Source organism: Pinus tabuliformis, chromosome 7 (genome assembly GCF_031772625.1).
Source record: "Pinus tabuliformis cultivar Carrire ecotype Pingquan chromosome 7, CPIR1, whole genome shotgun sequence".
Lineage (NCBI taxonomy): Eukaryota > Viridiplantae > Streptophyta > Pinopsida > Pinales > Pinaceae > Pinus > Pinus tabuliformis.
Window position 1 is genome coordinate 724,657,494 of NC_142293.1, and position 18,633 is coordinate 724,676,126.

Genomic DNA, 18,633 nt, shown 5'->3' on the forward strand with positions numbered 1-18,633 from the left:
GAGATAGTTTGCTTACCTATCTTTTCTATTTTCACCTAATAATAAGAAGGTACCACTCTAACTAGCCATATGGACTTCTGGTAATATACTTTAGACACTTATTGCTTAGTCCCATCTTGGATCGACTAGCAGTAAATAGGTCCTTATACTCGAACCCATGACCTCGACGCCCTCAGATCCCTCGTCCTTGTAAAATCCCCATTCGCTTCTGCGCTACCAAGTTCCTGCCCCATCTGTCCGCTGCTCCTCTCCTTACTCCGCCATCTCCCCTTCCCCAGTCACCGGATCGAACCTCGGGCGTTGCTATCGCCTCGCCCTCCTTCAGGATTTTCCCTCTGCAGCCACAAAGAGGAGACAAAGATCGCAAAGCCACGGAGCAATACCGAGGATCTCCTCGAAATTCCAGCGGTGAGCAGTTCGAATCCTACAAAATGAACGGCGGGGGAGTGCGTTGCGGAGCCTGTAAGTTTCTGAGAAGGAAATGCGTGAAAGGCTGCGTGTTTGCTCCATACTTTCTTTATGATGAGGGCGCGGCGCATTTCGCCGCAGTTCATAAATTGTTCGGGGCGAACAATGTATCGAAGCTTTTATTGCATATCCCAACACCCCAGCGCTTGGAGGCAGCCATTACCATATCGTACGAGGCACAGGCTCGAGTCCAAGATCCCGTCTATGGCTGTGTTGCGCACATTTACACCTTACAGCAACAGGTATATTAAATGTTCACTGCTCATTGTGAAACAGATATTAACTGTGTATATATCAATACCGTCTGCAGATCCCTTCTTTAATGTTCTTTTAGATTTGCAAACATCATTTCCGTAAGTATCTCTCGTCTCAAGGTATCTATAATACAGATAAATTTATTACAGGTTGCGAGTTTGCAGGCAGAGCTTGCAATCCTACACGCACAACTGGCGAGTCCCATGTCGTCCGGATCAGCGTCGACCTCCACGAATTTTCCTACCATGGCTTCTTCATCCTACAGTGAGCATCCACATCAGTTTCCTGCGGACCTCTCCCTGCCATATCAACCAATCACCCAGCCCTACAGCGCTCTCCTCTCTTGTGTCAGGGAGGAGAAACCCTGTGATTCGGACTGCAAGTTGCCCGGGTCTATCAGCTATGATTCGTCACCACATATGGAGATCCTTCAAAAACGCAGAAATCAAGAGCAAAATGGAGAAGATAGCGGAGAGCTGCAGGATCTGGTCCATCCTCTTATTTGGAGAGGTTAGGATATCACAATAATTTGAATAGGCTGATCTCTATATTTCGGAATAAAATATTATCATAGTTTATAAGGTTGAAATAAAATAATTATTAATTTAAGATATTAAATTAATAATTATTATTTTAGAATGTTTAATTATTTAATGAAGGTATTTAGGATTAGTATGTTGTTGTAACAAGTTATGACTATCCAAATGTGTGGAATCTATTTTAGGAGATTAGTTAGTTAGTTGTTTTGAATAACATTTATTTTAAATGGACACTTGTTATTTAATAAGTGATCCATAATTAGAGGTAATTAGGGAATTGAGCTTATAAAATGGACACTTGTTATTTAATAAGTGATCCATAATTAGAGGTAATTAGGAAATTGAACTTATAAATAGCTCATTGCAAGAGTGTTTTATTGTTAGGGTGTAAACTCTTGCAAAGTCAAATATGTAATTGTTTTTTTCTGATTATTAAAATTACATGTGTTAGGACACCTCCATTGAATTGTTTCAACGGATGATTGGTATGAGAATTGTCCCGTTTTTGTTAAAAAAAAAAATAAAATATTATTTTATTGATTTTAGATTTTTTAAATCCGAAAATCAATTTTTTTGTATTATTATCAAAATTCGTTGTGTCTTGAATTTGTATTATTTTCTCTACTCCAAGCTCGCTTCAAAACCTGGCAAACACGACTGTTAGAGAACAGGAATTTTGACATCCAACGATTTAAAAAACTTTGCTATCCCAAAAATTGCTTCGATTTAAAGAACTTTGCTATCCCGGAAATTGCTTTATTCTCTGTTGAACTTTCTTGCTGTAGGATTTATTTACTTGTTCATGATGCAATTTTCCTTTGACTTGTTTTAAGTTTCTTTTGAAAAATAATTGGATCATGTCTTATACACCTTCCTCTTCAATTATTGATTCAACCAAAGACTATTGCCACAATATTGTAAGTTCAAACTGTTTTCTTTGCTCTTTTTCTTGTGCTTCATATTCTTGACTTTCTTTCTGCCATATTTTTTGATAGAAAAATCTTATCTCTTCTTCACTGCATTGCTGAAAAATAATTTCAATGCATTCAACTTTGTCTCTCACTAATTTTTCGTTCTCTCAATGAGCCTGCATTAACATTGATACTACATTGCAAATCTCGTAACCTTCTTGTCGTGGTATTGTCCCTCGAGGCTTTAACATTTCAAAAAATATAGGTAGCAACCACACTGCCATTCTGGTCCCTCGAGGCTTTAACATTTCAACAACTATAGGTAGCAACCACACTGCCATTTTTTTTGTAAGGTTACTTGTCTATTGTATGTCTTTTCTTAATTGCACATAATTTTGCACGGTACTCTATAAATTTCCCTGAGCATGATTCCTGAAGGAGTTGATGAGTTTTCTTCCTCATGTTATCTCCCAAAAACTTGTTTCAAGAATTATAAACTTCGCTTCATAGCCTCGGATTTGCACCTGGTTGCTTAAGCAACTTCAGGGATTGCATTCAAGAAAGGGTAAAATTTCTTCTCCCACGATTATCCAGTTCTCGGCATTTTTGAGCAAGGTCATTAATATATTTTACTAAGGCTCATGGTATCCAATAAAATTTCTCCATTTCCCTTGCAACTCATTCGACTATTCCTGTAATGTTATTTACACATAGGTGACGAATTTGGGATAAGAAAGGCTCCTACCGAGGTAAACAATCATCCACTAAGTTATGATTTTTTCCTTCCCGAAAGCAATGAGTTTCTTTTTTATGCTTATGGTTATGTCATTTCAATATAATTTCGTTCCACCTTTGCCGCTCGGACAATCTATCAGGTACTCAAATTATCCAACCCCAACCCTTTTCTACTGTACAGGTTTGATCTTGGTATCACAAGATGGTTGAAAGAATACCCAATAAAACCATGGCCATGACCATTCTTGTTTCTAGTTATATTCTTCTAAATTGCAATTTTTCCCTTTGAAAGAAACTAAACTGCTCTAGGTTCGCCCATGTATTATTTTGGCTTAGACCCTTCCTGGAACGTTATTACTTATGTCTACCAAGGAGCTGCTTACATTTGAATTCACTTATATTAAAATTGTAGGTGAATGATGCACCCTTGATTTAATTAGTTCGGTGACTTCCATATTGAGGAAGGATTATGTTTTGTATATTACTTCTCGAAGTTTACTATAACAAATTTATGTGTATGTGGAGATTGTATATATATGTGGTATTTTTATATGTATGTGGAGATTGTATAGATATGTGGTATTTTTATATGTATGTGGAGATTGTATAGATGTCTCAGAGTTTATTTTAATTTTTATTATGTTTTTGCAATAGTGATATTGTACATGAATATTTGGGAGAGAAATGGGTTTCTACATCAAATTATATATGGGTGAATTTAGTAGACTACAAAGGCCATGAATTTGTAGAGCATGAATATTTGGGAGAGAGATGGGTTTCTACATCAAATTCTCTCATTAGTAGAGAATACAAAGGCCATGAATTTGTAAAGCATGCTCACTACACTCATTCTGTGCCCTGTTAACTGTGTTTACTTGTATGTTTTTACATAGCTCTCTTTCTATATAATATATTGTAATCTATATTTTATATCAACTAGTTATTAGAAATTACATAAGTAAAACTATATTTACCGCTTTGTTAGGTTTCATCTTTGTCATCATTCATTTCTTCTACAATAGTGGAAGCTTTAAGTTGTATACATTCATTGAGAAATAAATTAGCATATTATCCATTGTAGTCATTCATTTCTTCTAAAATAGTGGAAGCTTTAAGTTGTATATATTCATTGAGAAATAAATTAGCATACTATCCATTGTAGTCATTCATTTCTTCTACAATAGTGGAATCTTTTAGTTGTATATATTCCTTGAGAAATAAATTAGCATATTATCCATTGCAGGTAAGTTTTTTCACAATAATCTGTTTCATGAAATTTGTAATGTAGAGAGATTTAGATGGTTTAAAGAATTTCATGTCTTTCTTTTGAATGGTTTAATTTGATTAATATGTATATTTTATAAATCAATATTTTTTTATTTATAATTTGGAATCACCAATATTTATATTTCTGTAATCTATTTTTTTTATTTTGAAATATTGATATTTACATATTAGAAAATGAGCGTCATACATTTAAAAGATTATATTTTAAATTATAAATCCAAAGCTTATGAATTGTTCATCACCAAACAATAAGTGAAAGCTAAAGTTATTAAATTTATTATTCATTTCTATCTTGTGTTGAAACTATTTTATATTTTAGAGATATTTTTCGTATATTATATTATATGATAATAACATTGAAATGAGTCACATTAAACCATCTTCTATAATAATTTAACAAATTTGATAGTATCTTAGGATAACATTGAAAAGATTCACACTATTATATATTTGTATGACAATTTAAAAAATCTGATGTTAATAATTTCGTAATCTAAAATATTAATCAATTAAATTGAATTAGATTTTATGTTGATAAATTATTAATACAATTTTTTTATTTTTTTTATGATTCCATAAATTTAATATGGTTGATTTAATTTGTAATCTCAACTAATATATATTAGTATTATAAAAATATCAATATGAATTTATTAATTATTGATTTTAGATAAATAAAAAATATATATATTAGTATTATAAAAATATCATTATAAATTTATTAATTATTCATTTTAGGTAAATAAAAAAAATAAATATGCAATTTTTTCTTTTAAAAATTAATAAATTAAAATATAGTTTTAAAATAATTTTATACCTATTTTCCACTTTAAAGGAAAAAAATTGTATATTGACTTTTTTTAAGACAAATCCATAATTATTTCCTTATCATTTTGAACGTAAAAGACTGAATATACTCACCATGCTATAGGATATTTTAGTTTTGTTTTACATACACATCTCATTGTTTATAGCGGGTTAGTTTGGATTGATTTAACTTGCAAATAGTGACCATTCACGTTAACATGTTAACTTATTCCTTTGAGTTGAAGAAATTCTTTATAGCGGGTTAGTTTGGATTGATTTAACTTGTAAATAGTGACCATTCACGTACATGTTAACTTATTCCTTTGAGTTGAAGAAAAAGAAAAAGAATCATTGCTGAGAACGTTGTGTAAAGAAAAGAGACCAAATTGACAATAAAATATAAAGAGGGTAGTCATTTTCTCATTGGTAAAATCAATAAAATATAAAAGGGTAGTCATTTTTTCATTGGTCTAAAGTATAGAGACCGAATTGATAATAAAATATGAGGATGGGTTGTCATTGTCTTATTGTATAATTATTTTTTCTCTGCAAATGATAATTCTATTAACTGTAAAATAAAGTAAAAATACAAGGGGCGAGGCCTCGGGGATCATCTTCCGAGAGCACTCAGAACATCAAAAACTGTCCTATGTGAAGGAGAACCAGTTACATAAGCAAGAGTGCAGATATAGACATCAGGAATTAACCAAGATAACATGAAGTAGAGGTGGTATAACTGGCTGTCTAGAGCGTGTGACCAGAGAGCTAGACCAAGACATTGCTCAAAATTCCAGAAGAACTTTACATTGCCGCATATCATGGAGAGAAGTAAGACCGCCTGTCTGAAGAGGCCGAACCAAAACTGCATCCATAACCGCCTGAACTTGTTCATATTAGTCATCCACAAAACCGATATGGAATGGGCCCAGATGGCCTCAAATTGTTGTGTCCTCATTCTGAGGTTCCTCCACCACCTGGCAAGCAGTGTCCTCCCAATCATCACCACAACCTACATTTGCGTCACCTGGGTGCCTCAACAGAGGACGCGAGTCACTGTCATTGTCTTCCACGTTCCTTTGGCCCGCGGCATCTGGAGGCAGAGAGGCACTGGGAGCGTCGCTTCTTTCAAGCCTCTCCCCCTTACCTTTCTCCAGAGTTTCCCCTGCCATTACCTGCAAGTTTCTTTGACTGCCGGCCTCTCTGAAAGCTCCTTGGGGAGGCTCAGACATCATACGAACCCGAATTGGAGCCGGAGATTCTTCTTCAGAGAAGATAATAGTGATATTGGCAGTGATTACTGGCCTATTCAGATTGCTTTGAAAAGTAAAATGATTGGTCTGAAACCCATGATACGGAGAAGGTCTACGAGCAGGATTCACAGAGTGGGTTGCCTGTGGTCTGCCGCGCCCTTCACGACTCCCCCTGAGACGGCTTCTATGACTGTGGCGTACCATGATAAGGAGGTTAAGGAGAGGCTGATACACAAACGAAGATAGATAACACAGGAAATCAGAGGCAGAAACAAGAGTGTAGTGAAACAACACAGTAAACGACTTTAGACACAGACAATAGGCCTGCAATTGCAAGGAGAGCGGCACAGGTCGAATGGCAGGGGTATTTGAGAGCTGACCGATAATTCTTGAGACAAACCTGCTATCGAGACACACAGCTATCCCAAGCCTGAGATTAACAAAGAACAGAATACACACAAGGAATTTACCTTTGTTTCCAGAGACCATCCTGCCCCACAGACCCATATCCAGCTTCGGCCATAGACGAGAAGGTGGAGCACTAGCAGTGGGAAGGATAGCCCAGAGCGCCATGGTTATAAAAGCCGGTACCTTACCTTGGATGAGGTGAACAGTTAATGCATAGAGCATGCTAAATCTGTTGCTCTGCAGAAAATCCATCACAAACCAAATGAATTTCTATTGTGTCACACTCATGAACCAAATAATCTTTTGGAGTATCGCGCTGGTCTGCATCTAGCAGTACCAAGCTCATCCATCTGTCCTATGATTCATTAATTCCATTTATTTCACCCGCATCCAGGTATCTTATTGTATAATTATTATGTGTAAAAATTTATTTTAATAGTTTAATAGAGAAAAATGTAATATTTTCTGTACATATGTTTTAAAATAAAAATAAAAATAAAATATTTTCTGAATAAAAAATAATATTAATTATAATATATATATGTTTGGTTAGTTTTAGTTTAAAATATTATTAAATATTAATATTCATTTGGTTGATATTACAAATAAATGTGAAAAAAGTTGTGCTAAAAATATTTCACTCTTAATCATAAATAAAATATTCCAATGTCCATCTAAAATAACATAATTTTATAACAATTTTAAAAAGACAATGTAATTAAAACTGTTTTTTTTACATCTTAGTGAAAGGAAGATGTATTATTCTTATAATTTTTAAAAATATTTGGATACAATACTTAAATAAACTTATTGAATATCCATGTTGATTACATTATTTCAATATCTATTTTATATATAGACAACAAATTAGAAAAGTAAAATATTATTTTAATGTTGACCATCATAGAATATTTCAATGTCTGGATAGAGGAGAAAAAGTAATTGAAAGTAAATCAAAATTAACTACTTTATAATAAGAGAAATATATAATTCAAATTCTTAATATAAAATCTATATGCAGCACTTAAAATATATTAATAATAAAAAAAATGAATGAGTGCTGAGTAAACTATTTTAATATGTGAATTAAATAATATTGAAATATATTAAAAAATACATTAATAACAAAAATAACATTTGAATATAATAAAATACTTCAATGTTCTATATACACACACACATATATATATAATTCATATGGTTAAAATATTTGAAGAAATCTCATTGTTTTAATTTTTTTTTTTCTTTTTTTTTGGTATGGTTAATTTTGTTTTAAATTTATTTATTCATTAAATGATAATCCATTATATATAACTAGTATAAATCTATGTTAGTAAGTGCTTCAATTATTTAAGGTGGATTTATTTTCCCAAGTTTTTCACTTTAAAAGATGTTTGCACTTTAAAGAGATTTGATCCCTCTAGAGATTCATGTTGTTGAGGAAAACATAAATAATGGTGAGATGTAACTCTTTGTAAATATATTTATTTACATCTTATTCCGATTCATATTTTATGCAAAGACTTATTCAATTATAGTGGGAAATAACTTATCGTAAATATGCTATTTACTTTGTTTAAAAGTTAACAATAAAAAATCACTACACAAATATCTAAAAATAATATACAAATATTGCAACCATATCCCTAAATTATGATATAAAATATGTGAAGAAGTTATTTAGCTGGCAATATCTTATGCAAAAGTTACAATAAAACCTTCAAATTATGGTCCAATCAAATGTTTGAAAATCAATTTTTTTTTAATTCTATTGAAAGTTAAATATTTATTGTTCAAAATTAAATATTATTAGTTGCATTGGCTATTACTAAATTAATAGTGATCAACAAATAAATCTATTGCTAAAGATTTAACTTGACCAGAACTAATATCTATTATTTTCTTGTTATGATTATAAATCATAAAGTTTATGGAATTCGTTAACCAAATATTTCAAAACTCATTACGAAATGATTATGTTAGAGCATGTTATAAATGATTACATTTCATGTTGACACCAGGTAAGATGGGTTAAGGCGGGAGCGGAAGAGCGGAAAACTAAGACGAAGGGTTTCTGCGTGGGATTTTTGCCATGGATGGGGGCAGAGGAGGGAGCTCCACTCTCTCCTTTAGAGAGGTCATCATTAAAAAGAGCAAGGCCCCTCCAAAATTAGACAGAGGCAAAACGATGGAAGGAGGAAAAAATAGGGAACAAGAAACAGAAAATAACAAGGAGAAGGAGAATGTTGGCACAAAAGACAAAGAGGAAAATGACAAAAAACAAGGAACAAAAGACAGGAAACAAAAGGGACCATGCAAGCTCAAAGCTGAAGTCACTCCCAGAGTTATCTTAAATAACCCTGAGCTACAGTCCCATAGGGAGCACATGCAGACTTATGCAATCATATGCAAATTCATGGGACTATGGCCCACCGAAAAGGCTTTACAAACATGGATCAGATACCACTAGAAGCCTAAAGGAAGCATTGATCTTCATCTAGGATCCAAGGGTTTTTTCACTGTGGTGTTTGCAAACATTGAGGACAAAGACAGAGTGTTTGAAGGTGGGCCCTACTTCTATGCAGCAGCAGGGCTCTACATGCGGCCATGGATGATGAACTTTGTGCCGGAGTGGGAAACCTTTACCTCAGTGCTGGTTTGGGTAAGACTCTATTCGCTACCTTTGGATTATTGACAAATAGAATCACTAATAGCCATAGGAAATAAATTAGGGAGGTATGTTAAAACTTCTGAAGCCACAAGAAGGGGTAAATATACCTCCTTTTCTAGGATTTGTGTAGAAATGGACCTATCTGGAGCTCTTCCGGACGAGGTCATACTGGAGGTTTATGATGAGGAATGGGTGCAGATGGTTGACTATGAGCATATTCCATTTAGATGTCGAAAATGTCATGAACACGGGCACCTTCTGAGAGACTGTCCTCTCAGTAAGGCAGAGAACAAAAGCAAACCTAACACAATGAAAGAAACAGATGGCTTTCAAAAAGTAACTCACAAAGGTAAAAACGGCAAAAAGGGGCTAAAACAACGCCAAAGTGGAGAGAAAAAAGTGAGGCAAAATCAGTTCCAGGCTCTTGAAGAGGAGGAAGAGGCAACAGTTGAAAACCAAGTTAGGAATGATGAAGATGATAAACAAGAAAATGAAGAAGAACAAGTTCAGGTGCAGGTAAAGGAAAAACAGAAAGAGATAATGATGAGTGAACCAGAGATGGATATGGATCAGGAGATGACCCAAAGCGAGATGGAAATGGAAGACAATGAGTTACAAGAGATTCTTGATAGAGAAAACCTAGATCTAGAAGGGTTCTTGAGCAAGGGTACAACTAATGGAGTAGAATCTCTACTACAAGAAGAATGCAATCGAACTAAGCAACTATTCTTATGGAAAACACAGACAAAGGGCTTGGGAGAAGATCACAACAGCAAAAGACAGGGTAAGCAGGGAGTGAAAGTGGTAAAATCAACTCCGGTATTAGCTCCAAGAAACCCAGGAAAAAAAGTGGCAGGAAAAAGCAGAACGAGCTATTAATGGAATGTGGGAATCTCATGATAGACTCAGGTAAGATGAAAGACCTAACCAGCTACTCCTTTACCAATCTCTAATTATGAAGTTTACAACTTGGAACATCAAAGGTCTAGGAAGTAAAAGAAAACAGAGAATGCTGAACAATAGAATGAAACAGGTAGCTCCAGATATAATTTTTGTCTAAGAAACAAAAAGCTCTATCCAAAATATAAGACAAATCCATAGTAAGTGGCTTAGCAGATATAAGTTTATAGAAGTCAAAGCAGAAAATACAGCAGGGGGCATCCTCATCCTATGGAATCCCGAAAAAATAGGTATTATTGATGCGGAAGCAACGAGGAATTATTTATCAGTCATCATTCAACCTGTAGGAGACAGGGAGACTTATCTAGTAACAAATGTTTACGGCCCACAAAGGTTAGATGAAAAAATCAAGTTTATTGAGTCCTTAGTGGACCTTTGAAATAGATTTGCAGGGATACCGTGGGTTATAGGAGGAGATTTCAACATGATTAGATCTCTCTCGGAAAAAAAATGGGGCACACAAGCACTAAACAAATATTCCTCAGCTTTCCAAAGGTTTTCTGAAAACATGAAGTTGGTGGACATTGAGACAAATAATGGTCTTTGCACTTGGAACAATAAAAGAGGAGGGGATTCCCAGGTAGCCTCAAAGCTAGATAGATTCATGATCTCGGAAGAGATCATGCTTCTAGACAAGGAAATTACAGGAGATATCCTTCCTTTTGTAGGCTCAGATCACTGGCTGATTCAAATGGAGATCAAGGGCATTGGTACCCCAAGAAACAAACCATTTAGGCTTGAAAATATTTGGCTTTCACACCCGAATTTCATCAGCAACATTTAAAAATGGTGGGTTGAAGACCTACAGATACAGGGATCATCCATGCACCTGTTACACAAGAGATTAAAACACATCAAGCAGAAGCTAAAGGAATGGAACCAGAAGGAATTTGGAAAAAATTTCACAAGTAAAAAAATTGTAGAAATCAAAATCATAGAGCTCAACCAAGCTCTGATCAAGAATGGCTTTGATAAATACAAAAATGAACAAGCAGAGAAATATCACCAAGAATGGGAAATGCTGTGTAATCAAGAAGAAATTTTTTGGAAACAAAAATCTAAGGTTCTCTGGCTTAAAGAAGGAGAACGAAATACTAAATTTTTCCACAGATCTACCATTGCGAGCAGAAATCACAACAGAATCTCTTTGATCAAGAACGCGAACGGCCAAATTCTTCAATCCCATGAGGAGATAGATGCAGTGTTAGTAAAGCATTTCTGAGGCATTGCCAAGGAAAATTTTTCAGGAAGAGAACCTTTCATTAAGAAGTTAATAGAACATATTCCTAAACTAGTATCCAGAGAGGACAATTGTAATCTCAACAGACCTGTAACTAAAAAGGAGATCAGTGAGGTCATCAAGGAAATGCAAAATGGCAAGGCTCCAGGTCCGGACGGATTTAATGTGGATTTCTTCAAATCCTGCTGGCATATTGTTAAAATAGATATTGTTCAGATTGTCGAAGACTCTAGGTGGAACAAGACCATTTTGAAAGCTCCCAATACCTCCTTCATTGCGCTTATTCCAAAACATGATAATGCTCAAGCACCCGAGAGCTACAGGCCCATTGTCTTATGCAATGTGTTCTATAAGATAATTTCCAAGGTTGTGGCTAACAGACTTAAACCCTTGCTGCCCACGCTCATATCTGGGGAACAAATAGGGTATGTAGAAGGAATACAAATTCTGGACAACATAATTCAAGCTCACGAGGTGGTTCACTCGTTAAATTGCAACAAGAGAGCGGGCATGATCATGCAACTGGACATAGCGAAAGCATATGACAAAGTAAACTGGATTTACATCAAAAAAGTTCTCACAGCGTCTGGTTTTCATAATAATTGGGTCAGATGGGTCATGGCCCTTGTGACTTCTTCCAGCTTTTCAATTTTAGTGAATGGCTCTCCTTCTGAACTTTTTCTCCCTTCCAGGGGTCTTAGACAGGGAGATCCGCTTTCGCCTTTTCTCTTCATCCTCATGATGGAAGGGCTGGGGTGGTCCATCAAGCATGCAAGAGTAATGGGAAAAATTCAGGGACTCCAAATTTAGGAGAATGGGCAAGTTCTGACTCATCAATAGTTTGTAGATGATACCATGCTACAGGGAATTCCCATAGTTAAAGAAGCATTTGCTTACAAACAAATTTTAAATGACTTCACAAAGGCCACACGTATGGAAGTAAACCTTTCCAAATCAAAAGTCTTTTTCTTTAACACTCATATAGCCATACAGAGAAATGTCTCCAAAATTTTAGGCTTTCAAAGAGAATCCCTTCCCTCTAGGTATTTGGGAGTTCCTCTTACAGATAAACCCCGTCACAAGAGTATATGGGATCCTCTAGTAACTAAAATGCAAGACAGGGTCAGGAAATGGACAAACAGATCTCTAAATTTAGCTGGTAGATTGGTTCTTACTAAAGCAGTTCTCCAAGCGATCCCAATATTTATGCTATCAGCCTTCCCAGCTCCAATAGGAGTCTTACAGCAATTTCGGAATATTCAACGAGATTTTCTCTGGGGCAAAGAGGAAACAAGGAAAAAATGGGCCTTAGTCTCGTGGGAAAAAATCTGCAAACCGAAGAACTAAGGAGGCCTGGGTTTGGACGACCCTGAGATTCTCAACAAGGCTCTTGGAGCCAAGCTCTGGTGGAGGTGGGTTAAGGATCCTAAAGCTCAATGGGAAAGCATCTCGAAGGAAAAATATGCCAATGATTGGTCGGCTTTTGAAATCATTCGTATGACAGGAACTAGGAAAGGTTCCCCCATATGGAACAAGGCTTGGGAGAATAGAGAAGTGGTTCAAAAAAATAGTTTTTGTGAAATCAGAGAGGGAGATCTGGCACTTTTCTCGGAGGATAAATGGCAACAAGAACTGAATCTACTGAAGGAAGAATTTCTAAGCCTGAAGCATGAGACTGACAATCAAGGTTTAGTAAAAGTGAAAGACTTTTGGGAGAATCCACATAATGCTGATAACTGGAGAATTTGGAAAAAAATTGAGGGCAGAGAGGATAGGACCCATAACAGTCAAGCAGAGTCCCTTAATAGAATGCTGGATCAGAGAATAATTTTAGTAGCGGAAGGGTAGGACCAACTGAGATGGGGTAACAACAAAGAGGGCAACTTTAATATTAAGGAAGCTAAAGGTTTTCTCCTTGATCAGGAACCCCAAGCTCCAAATAAAACTTGGCAGAAGCTTTGGAGACACAAAGGTTTGATGAAAATCAAACTCTTCATGTGGTTAATTCACCACAGGAAGATATTAACCTAGGACAACCTTAAAAAGAGGGGCTTGCTGGGACCCTCCAGATGTCATCTCTATGAGACCCATGAGGAGAATATTGAGCATCTTCTCAACCGCTGTATCTACACCGACAGGATTTGGGAGTTTTTTACCAATATTTTCAAGTAGTCTAATAGAGATAAAGAAAGTATTACTAACACTATCATCAACTGGAGGAATAACTTTTCTACTAATGAAATTCTTAATTCAGCCTGGGATCTCTTGCTGAGTTTCATTATATGGAATGTGTGGAAAGAAATGAACAAAATAATATTCAAAGAGGTAAAGACTTCCCCTCTTACCCTGGTGAAGCTGATAGCAAAACAACTTAAAGAGATAGTGGGCACCACAGTTAGGAATCTACCCAAAAATCCTCCCTCAGTTGAAGAGTTGAGAATCCTCCAGCTGTTAGACTTGCAGGGGCTTATTCCTCAAGATCTAGACAGAGAAGCAAGTATGAGCAATAACAAGGAGGAATAATGGCATCCTCCCCCTGAAGGTTTTCTAAAGTTCAACATTGATGGAGCTTCCAAAGGAAACCTGGGGGTGGCTGGCTTTGGGGGAGTTTTAAGGGATGATACAGGTAGCATAATTTCCCTCTTCCATGGAAACTTAGGAAAATCCACTAACAATATGGCTGAACTAATGGCCTTAGAACAATGCTTATAATTTTTGATTCAGAACAACTGTCAAAATGTCATAATAGAAGCGGATTCAGAGTTGGTCATAAACATTGCCAAGAGAATTAGTAATGTTACAGGGCCAGAAAAGGTCACTAAGCACTGGAGGTTAACTCAGGTTCTACACAGGATCCAAGAACATCTACGAGAACTTCGCACTCTCAGATTCATCCATGTGAGGAGAAAGGCCAACAAATTGGGGACATTCTTGCAAATCAAGGTGTCAGTTGCAAGGACAGCGCAATTTTAAGGAAGTGGAACACTATGGAGCTGAACAATCTGAAAAAACTCTGTCATAACCAGGCGGAGGAGGAAAAAGCAGAGTTTAGAAGCAAAAGAACAGCATCAAACCAGTAAAGGACCGCGGTCAGAGGGCTTCTTTAGGTTGGATTGATATGTTCATGATGAGAGGTATGACAAGGTATGCGACAGAGTCAACCACGTTGAGGATTATGCTCAGCGACCGTCGTCAGAGTTTCCTGTCTATTGTTTTTTTATGCATCACCCACTTTTTCCATTTGCTACAGTTAAAGTCGCCTTGGGAGTGGGTTCATTGCGTCACACCACTTTTAAGAAAAAAGTGGTTTTTTAATTTTGGCAGTGATGCCACTGAGAGAGTGACACGTGGAGATGGGCCCGTTCATAATACCACTTTCCCTGCTACCTAAACGCTGTTTACTTTGGACACGTGATACTTGGCTCAGCCATCCGATGGAGCTAGGAAAATCAATGATCAAGATCAATCATACTGTTTGGTGGGGCTCTCATCGCACGCTATTCTCCGACTCTCTTGGTGGGTGAGTTTTGACCCTTGACCGTTTGATCCATTTTTGTTAAGCAACGGTGGAGATGAGTCAAGCAGGTTGGAGGCGGGGCCCATTAAGGGACTTGCATCTTGCCTTGGGGTTTTTTGTTCAGAGCCGTTGGATTGAGCCCGATGGTTCTTCCCTGTTGATTCTGGTGAAAGTTTCACTTCTCGGCGAGTTTAGCACAGGCCCCTCCTTGTGGTTTGGTTTCTTTGGGGCACGGTTCTCTGCAGGTCCGGTGGGGCCTTTTTCCTTGGCTCTGGTCTGTCCACTTCCTAGTTTCATTTTGGATTTATTCTTGTTCAGCTTGGAGGTTTTGATAGGTAAGGTTTCTGGGCCGAGTCCTTTGCCTTGGCCAGCTCTCGGTTCCTTTGGGAGGTAGTTCTCCCTCGCCACTTTTCTGAGTGGCGTTTTGTAAATTCAGTGTCTTATTAATGATGAAGAAGGTCCTACTCTTGCTTCAACAAAAAAAAAGCAAAAAAAAATTACATTTCATGTTAACATATACCGCCGAACTCTATTGCCGTGAAAATACACAAATGAGAGGGCTATGTGTATTTGGAAGCTCTAGGTAGCCTATAATTGAAACTTTAGAGGTTCCAGTTGAGTTTTACATGGAAAAATTAAATTTCAGGTTATAAATGGAGTATCAATGTCAAAGAACGAAACCCTAGCACCGTGGTGAATAGTATTCGGGTTCCCGAAATTCGTAGTCAATTGAGATAATTTGAATTAAAAAGAGGAAAGAAATGGGAAATGCTGCAAAAAAGCTGAATAATCAGCAAAAACAGAAATTCAACGGGAGTTGATAGACAACTTGCATAAATTAAAATAATCATAAAGATGAATCGATTTGCGACTCTGCGAGCACATGTCAGAGGAATTAGTTAAATATACATCATTCTCATAGCGTCAGCTTCTTTGCGTCATCATCATTGTATCACCTTAGTTGCAAGCCTGCGAAAAGAACGTGACACGAATCTTGATTGTGTCATCCGTAGTTATTGAAATCAGTTGAATTGGCAAAAAAAACTGGAAAATTTGGTTGTTCGATTCGGTTCGTGGATTAACTCGCCAATTCGAAGTTCGGTACGAAATATTGGGTTCACGGATTGGTACAGGAATAACAAAGTTTATTCCCAATCAGAATTAAAAATTTCTGGCAGCCCATTACTATTCAGAAACTGTTCCGGATCCATGAGATCGCATATGGTTACTTATTAATGAGTACGAATGCTTGTGGATTTTTTATACTACAAAAAAATTGTAAAATAAATTGTTTAGAAGGGCTATTAATGAAATCTGTAATAATCTATGGCTGGTTTATGATAGAAATCAGAACGGACAGAAAAGGCTATCCAAAAAATGGGGTTTGTAAACTAGAGTAGAGTTTGGTATGTAAGTTTCAAAATTTATAACCTGCGTGTGTTATATATTAACAGAATTCAAATAGAAAGATATCTTGTGGGCAATTTCATGATTTTGTTTTTTTAAGTGGACTTCTTGATTCGGAATTTGAATAAGTATTAAATTGTAATTTTGTTTATAATGTTGCTATTAATGGTTATATATTAAAATTTTGTTTGGTTTAGTTAATGAGTAATTAGTACTTCAGATTCATGATTATTAAATGTTACTACTAATGGTTATATAGTAAATTTTTGTTTGGTTTAATTAATGAATAATTAGTACTTGACATTCATGATTACTGTTGTTAATTGTTATACGGTATAATTTAATTTGTTTTTTCTAATGAGTAAAGTGTATGTTTTGACCAATGTTTATATATTTAAACATGCTTAGTACGGTGGATTTTGTATAGTTCATTATAATGTGAAATTTGTATGCAAGTTTAGTTTATATTGAGTATCATATAATTCATGGTGTAGTTGAATATATAAATGAATACTTGAATTTTCACCATTTATTTTACTAATGTAAAATTATACACTTTTTTCTAAGTATATAATTTTATTTACAACATTCATAATTGAAGAAAAAAATTAAAGGGTTTTCATGATCTTCCATATTATAATTTGACCATTTCAATTTTTTTATAAACTATTGGAAAAATAATATGTTTGAGTATTTGTTAAATGTATACTCTTGAATTTTTCCTGTATTAAATTTTAACCTTTTTTTGGTATCAACTCAAATTTGAATCCTAACTTTGTAATTATGGTGTCATTTTGTGACACACTTCAAAGAAATGTGTGTTACTTCTTGGCACAGAAGTATGAGCTTGCAATGTTGAAAACTACTCCAATGTAAATTTCGATAACTATGAGAGCCAATGTTAATGTTTCCTACCACTCACATTAAAATCATTACCTTGGAACTATCAAAAGAGGATATGTAAGACCCATGACTTAGAGTGACATTGTAGTGCCAACTCACATAGGGTGCATGGGAATGCTTAGCAAGTTGCATGATGACCCTATGTCTTGGCAACATGTTCACAATGTAGAGTAGGAGGTGCAGATGGTAAGTAGGAACATTAGGAGGACCAAGGGACACATTTTTTCAGGTAGGACAAGGCCAACAACTCACGAGTGTCACATAGTGGAATTTGTTAGGGCATCACAATTTGGCAATGTAGTCATTGTGTTTGTTTAGCTTGTCCACAATGGTGGTAACGTGACCAAGGATGCAACATTTCCTTCAATGTAGGAATACAATCGTTAATAATTATCATGTGGGGGCTTGTACATACGATGACCGTGGTCACATATCAAGAAGTTGGCTTTTCAACTCTATGCTTGGCTTGCAACAATCGATAATGTGTCACCTATTGTTGGGTGGTGATGGTGTAGCATCAACTATGGTGAATCAAGAATTCCAATATTCCACATGGTTGAATATATGCTTGTCTTGGGCTTAGTCAAGGCATGAGATTGAGGTATATTCCCGGTGATACTAATGGGTTGTTATTCATGCCATTCTCATGAGGTCACACCATCGCTATAAGGTGACTGGTTTTCTTAGGTAGTATGGGACGCCGAAGTAGGACAAAATCTTTGTTGTTATGATAAATGATATCAAAGCTACTATGAATATTGCAAACATATCTCTTCACCACCAACACCCATTTTAAATAGTTAAGTAATGGAGCCATGTTGACGAGGACATCAAATACTATAAATGGGGGAGAATGTAATGCTCCTCGCTTGGAGCACCATTGGTAGTCCCAACTTGAATGGCGCATGTAGGAATGATTGTAATGTTACATGATGATCCCTTATCTTGGTAGTCTTGATGGTTAAATCATGATGTAGCATGAGTAAGTGAAGATGGTGTCCTAGAGCATGAACACAAGAAAGTATGCTAAAAGGACCAACGAGAACATATTATCGAGTAGGAAACGGTGGTAACTTGGTGAGGCAACTTGAAGGCTACATGTAGGGAATCACTGTAAAACTACACGATGAGGTCCTATCTTGGTAGCCTCAGTGACTGACTCATGTTGTTATATGAGGAGGTGATGATGGTGTACTAGAACACAAGTACAAGAAAGCATGATGGGAGGACCAAGGGGTACACATTGTTGAGTATTAAAAGGTAGGAAATTAGTGA

At 35.9% G+C, this 18,633-nt stretch overlaps 1 pseudogene; it reads left to right on the forward strand.

Moving 5' to 3' along the window:
* Nucleotides 1-431: 431 nt before the first annotated feature.
* LOC149249583 (LOB domain-containing protein 29 pseudogene) lies at nt 432-1,238 on the forward strand (annotated as a pseudogene).
* Nucleotides 1,239-18,633: the final 17,395 nt, after the last annotated feature.